Consider the following 8241-nt stretch of genomic DNA (forward strand, 5'->3'; position numbering starts at 1 on the left):
AATTTGCATTGAGCATGACACATTCATAGTTTAATATAATTGTTATATTGATGTCATGAATGCTTGTAATATGATTTTCTTATTAGTTAGAATGTGATAGATAATTAATTAAACCATAGAAAGCATGAATATAGGGCTAATAATTTTTTTGTATAGTTATAAAATTAATATTTAGTAACCGTCAACATATAATAGAGAGTTACATGCAAACTTAGGATCTTAGGGAATTGGATTTTTTTTTTTAATAAAATGTTTAAAATCAATTTAGAACTTATACATTGATTCTAATAAGATTGTAATTAAGTGTTTTTTTAATAGATTTAAAATATGACTGAGTAGGACAAACAAGACTTTAAGTTAGAAGGAAACTCTAATGGTGAAGTTATGTCTAGGTTGGGGGTATTTAAGATGATGATTTACGAAACACCTCCTACTTGGATATTGACTCGAAGCTTGAGTTGAATTAACTTTAGTCACGTTAGCAAGCAATATCACTAGATTAATTAAATAGTTTAATTCACATAGAACATCAAAGTAAATACCTTATTATAAGAGTTATAATAGGCATAGACTTAGATAGATTTATTAGCCAAAATTTAACTAAGTATAATAAAACCCAAAACGGTAGAAAACTTTAGTGGGAAAAAATGATATACGGGATGTATCAATTTTTAGCCCTCACGTCCATGAGATCCATGCTCGGTTTCGTGTTGCCCTGGATGCAGTCTCCCTTCAGAAAGTGTTTGCATGGGTCAATACAAAGGTGAATTGGGAAACTATTCATAGTAGATGGGAGAAGGACGTGTGTCAACGTATCCTATGGTCTCAATTAGGTTGCACCGTGAGATTCCTATGATCTGTCTGCGTGTCATCTTAGAGCAATCACCCATTCGAAGGGTCTAATCATAGGATTTGGAACAACGCAAACTCCAGTAATTGATAGAGTTTCTTAGGTTAATCTTCAACAGTTGCCTTTCCTTACGGTAGCCTGTTGAAGCGTACCTTTGGGATCCAAAAATGGTAAGGTCACACTTACGGGTTGAATTAAGCTAGTTGATGAATCCTTGGTCGAAAAAAAATAGCTAAGAACTATAGGAATAAGGTTTATTCTAATATTAGTAATTAGTTGAGATCGCCTCAATTAAAAAGAGGGGTAGTTGATCACCCTTCAGTGGTCGTTGCTCTAAACCTTTGAAGTATTGTTGCCAAAAAAACTAAATCAATAACTTAATTAGGATTCTTTGATTGCTTGTTTTTTTTTTTTTTTTTTGCTGAATTGATTAGATGCTTGTATTTTGTGTGATGGGCTAAGACAAATATAGCTGATACGATTAATTGTTTGTTATTCTTTTCAGCATGTCTTCCACAATTATTTCCTTGTCAAAGAACGAAAAATTAATCGGTGATGCATATCTCGTAAACCTAAACTCTCTAGATGACCCTCAAAACTTTAGCCGTGATAGCCTTTGTAAATGGTTCATCAATATTTTGCTCCGAAGCTATCTTCATGATGATCACATCTCTTTGTTGCATAATCTTTTGCATCAAGTGATACCTCCTCTCTATGTGCTTGCCTCTCTTATGGCTTTGAGGTTCTCTTAAATCTACCACAACACTACTGTTATCACAATAAATGGCGATGGACAAAAACATATTTGGAACAACTTCCAAATCAATCAAGAACTTCCTTAGCCATACAACTTCCTTAGCAACTTCACAAGCAACTACATACTCTGCTTTTGTGTAGAGTCCGCAATGCACCCTTATTTGATGCCCTGTCACACTATAGCTCCTCAATTAAAAGTGAACACCGATCCTGATGTGGATTTCTTAGAATTCTTATTGGTCTAAAAGTCAAAATCAGTGTATCTAGTAAGGATCGAATCCTTAGCTCTGTACACAAGCATATAGCCCCTCATTTTCCTTAGATACTTGAGGATTGTCTTAATCGCATATCTACTAACAATCTCAACTGCATAGCACATAACATGGCATACGTAAGACTGCCCACATCTGATGCGTAAGGAATCTATCTTATCTCCTCAACCTCTTGAAGTGTCTTAGGACACTTGGACAATGTAATTCCATACCTAAAAAGTAGATTGCCCTTATTGAAATTTTGCATCAAATATCTGACAAGTATTTTGTCAATATAAAATGCTTAAGACGACTAATATTTGTTCTTGCAATTTCTAATAATTTGAATGCCAAGAATAAATCGTGTTTCCCCAAAATCACTCATTTGAAATTGAGCAGAGGTTCAATTCTTAATTTTAGTAAGGAAGCCTACATCATTTCCCAATGAGTAGTATATGATCTACATACAAAATAAGAAAAGAAACAATACATTTGATGATTTTCTTGTAAACACAAGGTTTACTAACGTTTTGATCAAAATCACGAGATTTGACTGCAGTGTTAAATCTTATATTTCAAGATCTAGATGTCTGTTTCAATCCATAAATGGATCGTTTAAGCTTGCAAATTATTTACTTTTAACCTTTTATGAGCTTCTTTGGTCAATTCATGTACCCTCATCAAGATTGTCATTCAGAAAAATGTAGTATTGACATCATTTTCCATATCTCATAATCATAATATGTGGCAATAGATAAGAGAATGCGAATAGACTTCAACATGGCAACAGAAGAGACTCGGATGGTTGACGCGGCGATGAGGGTTCCCTTTTAACGGCGGCAAGGGTTCCTTCCAGCGTGAAAAACAAAAGGGAGCTCTTGCATGCACCTAGGGGAAAAGGAAATTTTTAATTTCTTTCCTTTTTTCCCTTTATTTATATGTATGTAAATATATATAATAATTAAAACCCTTTCCTTTTCCCTTTTAAATTCCAAATTTCAAATTCTTTTATTAAATCCAAAATCTCTTCTTAAATTTCATCCAAATAAATTCAAAATCAATATTTCAAATCCTTTCCAAAATCATCCTTTGAGTGAATTTAAATCTTCCATCCTCAATAACAAATCGAATTATCTTACTAAAACAATTCAATTTAACCAAAAGCCTAATTAAATCCCAATTAACTCAAAATAAATAAATCAAAATTAATTTAGCCAAAATGTAAATCGTGAATTCGAATTCGTCCATACAAATCCAACATCAATAATAAATATTTACATGAAAACTCCGTGGGTGTTATATTTTGGGGGATTTTGTTTTTGGTTTGATACAAGTAAAGCAACTTCACTTACCCAACCTCACCTTCATCCATAAGAACTGACTTTTGATATTCTTAAGAGCATTTTTGACAAATTGAAAGGGCAAAGATAGTGAATGAGGAAGGAGAAAAACATATATGGAGAGAAAAAAAAGCTCACTGATTGATGATTTTGAGAGATATCAAAAAGAGAAACCACCGAGACTGTGGGGGATGCCAAGACTAGAAGAACGCAGGAGGGAAGAATCACTGAGAAGAGAGACAGACGCCAAAAGAGTGAATCGACACGATGATGCAATAAATTTTGGGAAATAGAAAGATAGATGCCAAATGGGAAATGGTTTGGGAACATTGAAATGGGGAAAGATGGGAGGGAAAACAAAATAAAAGGGCAAATCGAGAGAGATTTTTGGATGGGTGTAAAAATTTACTTAATTTTTTCAGAAATATTTTGTTACTTTCAGCGACAAGGTAAATTTGTTGGTAAAAATTTTTAAAATTTAGTAGCACTGGTCAATACGTTACAAATTGTTTTAGAGACGCTAGTATATATTTCGTTGCTAAAAATGATATTTTTCAACATATTTCTAACGTGTTGCTATAACTTAGCTTTTAGCAACAAAAATTACTGAAATTTTGTCATTGAAAATGAATTTTCTTGTTGAAAGTCCATGACTTTTCATAGCGTTTTTTCAACGCTATAAAAAGTTTATTTTGATAGCACATATATGATGTTATAAAAACATTTCATAACGTAAAAAATAACGCTATTGAAACGTTTTAGTAGCGTTTTTATAGCGTTAGAAAAACGCTATCAAAACGTTTCAATAGCATTTGTCCAATGCTAAAAAGAAAGGTTATTGAAACGTTTTGATAACGCTTTTCTAACGCCATAAAAAACGCAATCAAAATGTTTCAATAGCATTGTAAAAATGCTATAAAAGAGTGTTCATAACATTTTATAAACTTTTTCGTAGCCGATGTTATTAAAAGTCCTCGACTTTCCATAGCGTTTTTGTATAGCTATTAATATCACTATAGAAAGTTGCATATGATAGCTTTAATTCAATGTTATGGAAACATTTCATTGTATTGGAAAAGTACCATCAAAAGTTGTCATAGTAATAAAAAAAAGTTATAAAAGACATTCTATAGCAATTTTAGGCACGCTATTGAAAGTCCCTTATTTTTATTGTCATTTTTTCATCGTAATGGAAAAAAGCTATAAATACCCCATCTTCAAGCATGAATTTTAACGTTAATAAACTTTCTATAGCAATTTTATAGTAGTAAAAACAATACTATAATTTATCTTTAATAGCACTTGTTAATAATATTTTTTTAGATTTTACAATTTGGTTCGCAAATATTATTGTAGAATTAATTATAAACATATATTTATAGAAGTCGCTTGCCCATATTATTGTCTAGACGAATAAAGATGTAGTTCACATTTCATACAAATCTACAATCTTAATGATGACCAAAATCTTCAAATTTATAGCATACAAAAGAAATAAAACACTATATTCATCCAAAATGTTTGATATAGTCATGAAAAGTATGTTCCAACAAAATTCTTACCTAATAGAACAAGTTGTAAATTCTTAATCCAAATAAAATGACTACATATATAATCCCAAAAAATTGATACAAACAAAACAAATGTTTAGATTATAGCGATACCAAAATTCTCACACAAAAAATATGAAGCTCCGATGTTTGTCGTCATATCAATCACCTTATAAAAAATGAAACAAAATAGCTTTCATAAATCATCATGATCTATCTATTATAACGATAGATTAGCTAATGAACTAAGTAAACACTTAATTCACAAAGTAGTAGCCAAATTTTCTTACATAGTTTGACTTTATCCATTGACGATGCAACAGTAGTGCCCATAACATCGTCAACAAGAATAATGTCAGATGTAGGCCTCCATAAGGAAAAAAAATGTATGAAATGCATGAAATCATCAATTATACTACTTGAACAAGACGTTCCCACATGATTGGGTTCAACACGCTCCTAAAAAAAAAAATGCATGAAATCATTCAAACGCCGAGAAGCCAATGAGCCATTGGGGGGAAGGGGAGATTATAACCAACACAAATTCACAACATTTAGAAACTCCTACTTGAACTAAATCACTACTCAAATGCCAACAAGCAAGAAATAGAAAAAAATAATAAATGAAAAATCAGCGAGAATAACCAAAATGTCAGCAAGAAACCAACTGAGCCACAAACTGATACTCCTAAAATAATATAATTAAGAGTATAAGACAAACCATAATTGGATTTTTATTTATACTTCCATAACCAATTTTACAAATGCAAAATTGTCATTGAATGGGTTCTTTCCATTTTTGAAATTTGCCAAGTGTTCTTTAGAAGTTTTGATCTAGGAGGCAAACCCTCATCATTTCTAGAATTAAGCCAAGCAACATGCAATTAAATTTCTAATTAAAAAATTAGAGAGGTTGCTTTGAATAAAGGAGATTTTGAAAATGTGTAAAAGAAAAAGAAGGAAACGTACCTAAAATCGCTTTGATATTCTCTTTGAACCTTAACTCAAAAGTTACAAATTTGAGAATTGAAGAATATTTAGAATGTTTCAATTATCTGTCATATAACCAGCTTTCACCAATTTTACAAGTCTTCAAAAGTCAAAGATTGTTGTCAAGCTCCAATTAATCCACCAAATTCTTTCCTTTTATAGCGGTTGGATTTTCTATCATGACAACACACATAATCCTTAGAGAATACTAACATTTGACCTTTATTCACATATGTACTTTCTATTTATTATTCCTTTTACAATGAGATAAAATCAGGCACCTTCCTTTCACCAATGAACTAGCTAGAAAGTCTAAAAGCCTTAAAAGAGATTCACCTATTTCAAGAGATATAGGAAAAGAGAGCACATTACAAAACAGAAAATCCATTCAAAAGCATCAAACAAGTGCAAATTAAAATACTAGCCACATTGATAAAATGAAATATGTATCCATAAATTTGGATGAAAGAGCAACCTCAATCATTCCTAATGAAATTAAACTAACAAAATGACTTTGAAACAACTCTAATTCATTTAGTTCAAATACATGGCCTCAATGTACAAATTCCCATCCATTTTGAACGTATAGGGAATAGGGAAATACATACACAACACCCAAGCAAACGACATGAAAAAAAACTAATGAAAAAGGTTGGGAAAAACTTCTTTAAGAAGAAGAATGGAGAAAGAGTGAAAGACATGGTAAATGAGACTTTTTGTGTGAATAAGAAAAAGAGAGAAGGGTTAGACCTTTCTGTACCTATTTGAGCGGCAACTAAAACAATTAAATTGGTCCTATAAATGCATTTGATTAGCAAAAGAAGAGTATGAAATTACCATTATTTAGACAACCTAGAAGAAAAGTAGCAGAAACTGATCATCATTTCACACATTTGGAACTAAATGGGTATGCAAAATCAGATCAAAATGCACTAGAAATAGCCTTGTATCGACAACAATCAAAACAGAGAGAGAAAAGGGTCAAAACGGAACTTGCAGTAGCTTTAAATATACAATATAATGGATATATTGGAGAGATTCCTACAAAATATATATATATATATATATATATATATCATTTCTCTAATAAAATCTATACCATAGCTGTAAGAACATAATGTTCACTAAACTAAAGCTATGATATGCTTAATATGTAATGAATTGTATATCATGATTTTGCTAACAACTCATCAATGAAAGACATTGCTCAAAAGGAACAAAACAGTTGTAGAAATTACCTCTTGGCAATCTTTCAGTTCCAATTCCAAACACCTTGATTGAAACAAGAACATAGTCTTACCCGTCCAAAAGAATACCGTCTTTATCAAACACTCTTCTTGAAACACTATTGGTATAAGTTGCACGTGAAGTTTAGTTTTCTAATTAGTTTATATAATGCTCAATAAGAAAATGAAAGAAAACTCGAGTTTGTGCATAAAAAGCAAAAAAGAATGTCAAACTTTTAAATAAGAAAATCAGTAACGAAATGCAACAAGTTTAAATTATGAGAATCTCCTTCAAACAAATTTAAACTCATTTCTTGCCTTCGGATTGACATTTCTTGCTTCCACATTAATGGAATATTCCCCGCCTATTTCTTTTGCCAATACCAGCAAAGCATACTTAGCATTTGCTTTGAAGTATTTCCTACCTTTTACTGCTACTTTGGTCTGCGATTTTGTTTCATATTTACAATGTTTTGATCTGATTTCTTAATTCCATTGTAGCACTGGAAGCTTGGGAGCTGGAAACTCAGAAGCGGAAGTTTCAAACATAAAAGTAAATAGAGCATTGATTTGAGGAACCAACAATGGGTGAGAATAAAGACTTGATAGGTATGTGAATGGTAAAATTCTTTTGAATTTTGATAAAATTTTGTAAAGATTTGGAGTTTGAACAAATTGATGTGATTGTCAAATGTAAAGCAACAAACTTTATGTTGCAATCAACTTCACTAAAGGCATAAAGTAATGAAATCTATTCCCCATTTCTCGACTTCTTTGTATTTGACAGAGAAAAATTGGCCAAACTTCCAAACTACAAGTGAGCCTTTAAACTTGCTGGAAAAGAAGTCACACATTTAATCTTTAAAAAACGATTGGGCCAAAATCAACCAACTTAAACTTATCACTAATGATTAAATTCATCCAAAGGATTCGTAATTGATATATAATACTATAAAATAAATTTGTAATCCAAAACACGTATTTTGTTTCTTATCAAGGAAATAACAGGGTAAGTAGAAAATGTAGTTTCAAGCACCTTCATTGTCCATGAATAGAGATACTTTTTTTCTTTTTGGAAAAACAATTAATATAGCATTCATTATTTAGCAATCAAACGAAGTAACTGCTAACCCCAATTTTTCCTCCAAAAAACAAAACCCACAAAAAAACAAGTTCAAGAAACAAAAATGAAACCATAGAAAAAGCATAAACTAGAAAAAAGCCAAATCATCCAAAAGAAATGAGAGATAGAGAAAAGATGATGAAGTAGATTATGAG

General features: G+C 31.3%; 1 long non-coding RNA gene across 1 annotated transcript; it reads right to left on the bottom strand.

Annotated features, from left to right (window-relative positions):
* Positions 1-4681: 4681 nt before the first annotated feature.
* LOC150031630 (uncharacterized) lies at positions 4682-8241 on the bottom strand. The gene is made up of 2 exons (XR_016525699.1): positions 5038-8241; positions 4682-4916 (listed from the first exon to the last, which is right to left on the bottom strand). It is a non-coding gene; the product is annotated as an uncharacterized LOC150031630 (long non-coding RNA).

This window comes from Benincasa hispida, unplaced genomic scaffold, assembly GCF_027475165.1.
Source record: "Benincasa hispida cultivar pf3 unplaced genomic scaffold, pf3_genome.v1.1 HicScf1051, whole genome shotgun sequence".
Taxonomy (NCBI): Eukaryota; Viridiplantae; Streptophyta; class Magnoliopsida; order Cucurbitales; family Cucurbitaceae; genus Benincasa; species Benincasa hispida.